Below are 5,808 nucleotides of genomic sequence, written 5' to 3'. Positions count from 1 at the left end.
TGACTCTCCATTTCTTTATCTGTAAAATGAGGAAAGAGAATACCCACTTATATTGATTGTGGGGATTTCATGAGAAACTAGACAGTTCGCCAATAATTTCTACCACGTAGAGTACCTGTTCCGCATCCAGCCAACGAGAGCTACTTCTGTCGTCAGTGTCCTTGATGCCGTCGATGGCAAGATATGTGATGGTTTGGGCCTTGAAATGTGTATCTAAGAGGCCATGATGATAACTGGGCCCCGGCAAACTGTACCTCTTGTTCAAAGTTCCCGCTGTTATAGGTGTTTTTAGTATGGAACTCGTCACATTTCAGGAATAATTGTGGCTTTCTTTGGTGCGTCGGGTGGTGTCTTCTACGGTAACACTGTCTGGGAGGTGGTGTTCCCCGGCAGATGCCGGGTGGTCTCTGCATCAGAAGATTGTCCTCTCAGCTGCACTGGGAGGGACGCAGGGTGAGGAGCCTGGCATCCTGCCCTGGCCCTGGCGATGCCACCAAGTGGCCCTGTGACCCTGAGCAAGTCTCTGGACTGTTCTGAGCCAGTCTCTGGACTGTTCTGAGCCTCTGAAAAGCAGTGAGTGTGGGGCAATAGGTGATCCTGTGAAGTCTCTTTCAGCTCCATGAGTTCTCACACAGCGAAACCTACATTTTTACGCCGATGGCCTCGTCAACACTACACGTGTGACTTGTAGAGCCATACATTTCTTACCAAAGGATCCAAAAAGGACCGGAAGACCAGAGGCTCCCGGATCGACACAAGAAATGAAGACGGCCAGGAACACAAAGTGCTCAGCCACAGGGCAGAGCCCCCTGAGAAGACAAATAAAATGGAGACTGTAAGAGACTCGACCACATTAAGTTCAAGGGAGGAAAGAAAAAGAACGAAGGCCATTTGTCACATGCAAAGATGGCAATGACATGAGGAAGGCGATCAGAAGGCCCGAGTTTGGTTTGGGATGTGCAGGGCTCTCCCTGTCCGGCCGAGGAGATCCCTCTGCCACCGTGGCAGCAGCGCCTGAAGAGCAGGCAGCCCGACGGCTGCCGCATCGAGGTGGGGTAGAGGGGGCTTCACGGATCTAGACTAGTCTAGTGACAGTTTAGCTGTTGTTTCTTTTTCATTTTCTTTTCTTTTTTGAATTTTATTTTATTTATTTTTTATACAGCAGGTTCTCCTGAGTTATCTGTTTTATACATGTTAGTGTATATATGTCAATCCCAATCTCCCAATTCATCCCACCCCCACCCCCTGCTTCCCCCCTTGGTGTCCATACACCTGTTCTCTACATGTGTCTCTATTTCTGCCTTGCAAACCGGTTCATCTGTACCATTTTTCTAGATTCCATATATATGCATTAATATATCTTTTTCATTTTCTTAGGAAAAAACTTAAGACAATGCACTGATACAGTCTGAGTGTGCCAGTTTCCTTCTCTGGCTTGGAGGGCACCAGCCAAGAGCATTAATTAAGGACCGGAGCCAGGAAGCAGCTGAAAGGCAGACGCTACTGGTCACCCCTGATGATGGGAGGTATACCATCCAGCCAGCCTGTGGTTTTACCAGTACCAATGAACACTGATATTCCACATGAACAGTCTAAAATATATTAGATTGGTATTCCAGACGAACACTCCAAAATATCTAAATTTAATGCACCCCGATGTTCACAGCAGCATTATTTAAAATTGCCAAGATATGGAAGCAACCTAAGTGTCCATCAACAGATGAACGGTTAAAGAAGATGTGGTACATATATATGCATATACAATGGAATACTACTCAGCCATAAAAAAGAATGAAATTTTGCCATGTGCAGCAACATGGATGGACTTGGAGGGGATTATGCTACATGAAATAAGTTAGACGGAGAAAGACAAATACCGTGTGATGTCACTTACATGTGGAATCTAAAAAAATATGACAAACTAGTGAATATAACAAAAAAGAAGCAGACGCACAGATATAGAGGACAAAGCAGCAGTTACCAGTGTGTGTGTTGGAGAAGGACAATACAGAGGTTGGGGGGTGGGAGGTACAAACTATTGAGTATAAGATAGGCTCAAGGATGTACTGTGCAACATGGGGAATGGAGCCAATATTTTGTAATAACTGCACATGAGAAAAACCTTTAAAAGTTGTATAAGAAATAAAAATAAAATATAACTTAAGTTTAATTCGTTTACCAAATATATTTTGTGAATAGCTTGTTAAAACACTCAAATACAGTTTTTAGAACTCTAGAGATGCATTAATATCCAAGAAGTAAGATTATAAAAACAATAAAGAATAGCTCTTGAGAAAGATGATGATTTTAAATGAAGCCAGAGGAGAAAATTAGATCCTAGAATAATCAACATCATCCTGGGAGTTTCACTAGGTTTAACCATTACTGAAGCATTAGGCAGTCTCAAATATTAAAATGTTAAAACACCACGGTTTCTTTCGTCTGGGTCTTAGGTGACTTAATTGTTCTTATTTGTTTGATTATGCCATTTAAATGCACCAAACAAGAAGCTGACTCACACTCAGGTAAGAATTAGTGTGAAAAATCAGTATTTGCTTTTTATAAATATTGTGTATCCTTCTAATATGATTTATACAGATTCAGTGTGCTGGGCCACATGGTATGGTCCTTGGGATGGGAATTACGTTGCCTAGTTACACTGTGGGGTCCAGTTCCAGCTCTTGCCTTGGCGGCGGCATCTACACTTAAGAGGGACTTTCCTGAATCGTTCCCTGATGCAGGGAACAGTTGGTTTGTGTTTATTTGTGGGCTGAGGCTAAGCATAGATAATTGTATTCCCCAAAGATATTTTTCTCAAATTTTGATAAACTCAAAATAGAAATTAAACAGGAATTCTGTAGCTGATGGCATTTATAGTAGTTTTTGCTAACACAAATGTTATGGTATTTTAAAAATGAAGAAAATTGGCCTTTCTCCCAGAAAGGAGAAAAAGGATCTGCTGGGAGAAATCAGCAGATCTGTTGTAGCACACGTATAAAATAACAACAACCATGACAATCCCCCCCTCCTCTCAGCCACACACACACACACACACACACACACACACACACGGGCTTGTCTGTGGAATGCTCAGCAGAGTGAAGTAGGTACTCTCCCCTCCATAAAATCCCTAAAGTTGAATCTTACAGAATTTCCGAAGTCAGCCAAAGCTGAGTCTGGAATTTCCAAGTGCAAAGTGGAAATATCTTCACTGACGAAGACCTACACCTGCTGGTTTCTTTTCTTAATGTGGCAGGAAGCGCGCATGTGTGTGTGTGCGCGTGCATGCGTGTGTGTGTGTGCGTGCATGTGTGTGTGCGTGCATGTGTGTGTGCATGAGTGTGTGTGCATGCATGTGCACACAGGTGCACGCACGTACGTGGATGCCGGTTTTTTTTTTAGTAATTCTCATACTGAATTTTCTGAACCTGAATGCTCAGTTCACACAGCCGTAAGCACCATGAGAATTTGGATTGCTAGAGAAAACAATTGAAATGATTCGGGTTGAAAATGAAATGCTGGCAAAACCTTTTAGGCTGAATTGTGTATTTGCCTGTTTATAAAGACCAAGCAAATCATAATCATTCACTCATCCATTCATCATGGAACAAATTATCATGGAGCTTGCTCTATGCCGGGTGTGTATTAGGGCTGAGGAAAGAAATGTGGTGAAGGTCCTGTTTTCTGGGAACTCACCACCTAGTGAGGGTGAATCATGAAGTCAGACTGTGCAAGCCCTGGGAAGAGCAGTGATCACAGGAGGGAACATGATCTGGAATCTGTCATGTAGGGCTTCCTGGAGGAAGTGGCATTTGAGCTAAGAGTTGAAACTAGATCAAGAGAGGGGAGCCACCCTCCTGGCCAGGGGCCTGCACAGAAAACAGGCCAGGGTGACCAAGCACAGCTCACTGGAGGGAACTGTCTTGCCAGGGGCTCAGGAGTGTGCAGGCAGGCCATGCAGGGCCATGTGGGGTGCAAGCACCTGGCGTTCAAACGGAAACAACAGACTTGCTGAACATCTGTGTGTAGGAGACCCTGAGGGGAGCTATTTTGTCACCTCTAGTTGCCCCCAACATCAATGTCATTTCAGCCACCTCACCACACATACAGCAAAAAGAAAGGAAACATTACCAGTGGACAATTACAAAGTAACACCTCACGACTGTTGTAACTGCAGTGATGTCTTTACCTCACAACTATTGTAACTGCAGTGATGTTTTTACCTCACAACTGTTGTAACTGCAGTGATGTTTTAAAACATTTTTGAAATGCAGGATGTTCACTCTGTAGGAACATCTACTTGTTTTTCCTGTAAATAATAAGAAAAGGGCTCATGTGCGCATAGCGATGGGCCATTTTTTAAGTAACATATTGTGTGGAAACAGTATAATCTGACTGAAACTTTGGCTCTTGACACTGGGTGGGTTATATGGTACCGTGGAACCTTCAAGAGACGCTTGTGCCAAAGAAAATTCAGGGTGATAACAGATGGCCCCTTCTGAATAAGCTCTGGGCCCCTGTAACCCGTTTCCTGTGCCTTCCATCACGCTGATGGCCATGAACAGGCATCCCACGTGAGTACAGTGTGCGTGCGCAATGGAGTCTTGGGAAAATAATGTTTGAATATTTGTTTCTGCGTTTACGTGCTCCATTGGTGAATGAAATGGTAAATATTTAAAGCCCGAAACTCTTTCCCTTTCTCCTTCAAAGACGCATTCTGAGCCGATCTGGCCGACGTGGCATCTCCGCTCCCCGATTCATTAATCACTCTTTGTTTGGGCCGAGTTCATTGTTCCGATTGTCCAATCCTGCTCGGGAGGGAGCATCACGGCCCAGCTCTTTGTTCAACACACTGGTCCCGTGGACACACCTGGGGGCGGGGCTGGCGTGCACGGGCAGCAGCCTCGCAGCCCGATGCGGAAGTCCTGCGTAGCTTTCAAAATACGGAGGGTGAAGGCAGAGACATATTGCCTGTAATTACGTGGCTTGGCAAACACCTAGTGGCGAGGCATCACCACAGGAGTGATCGCCTCTTAAAAGCTCGGTCCTAATTAATTTGAAAACACGTAGTGAATGACTAATGTTTTATTGGTGACGGATGATTTTTGAGGATTTCTTTATGTACTGAACAAGGGAAAAGATGGTTATGATTATGCAACGCGCAGAAATGAAAGAATTACCGGAAGCGCTTGGTTTTTGCCGTTGAATTCACAACTTGGAATTATCTAGTTAAACTTGGGTCCTCGAAGGCCCTAAAATACAATCCATCATTAGGAGATATTTAGGAACATGATTGGAGAGCGGTGATAATGTATGGCTGCAGAGCTATGTTAATGTAATTTAGGGATAAAATATAATAACTTTCATCCCCAAATCATATCATATAAAATACCTGCTGTGGATGCACGGTTTGTAGGTGGCCCTGCCTGTATATGTGTGTATCCGCAGTTCTTTATAAGATGCGTACATTTTTATTTTGTTTACCAGTATGCAAGGTACTAAAAAGGGTTTTATTGGAAGCACATACTCTAGATTTACAATATTATATTAGAGTGTATACATTTTCCAGCAACAAAAACAAAAAAGGTCCCACTGTATCCACACCAGTGACAAATCTGCCAGGAAGTGACTAGTTGATATGCCTTTTTATTGCCACAGCTGCCTTGTTTTCTCTACTCAGAATAAAAGAAAATCACAGGATCCTTAAAATAATAGCTGGCAGCAGGTAGTTACTGGGAAACGCATGTCCCGACTCTTCACTTTGTAGCATCCGTCCGGATGGCAGATGAGAGGCTGGGATCTGCAGGT

The sequence above is a fragment of the Orcinus orca genome, chromosome 14, assembly GCF_937001465.1.
Source record: "Orcinus orca chromosome 14, mOrcOrc1.1, whole genome shotgun sequence".
NCBI classification, from domain to species: Eukaryota; Metazoa; Chordata; class Mammalia; order Artiodactyla; family Delphinidae; genus Orcinus; species Orcinus orca.
Note: the sequence above shows the minus strand (reverse complement) of the source record.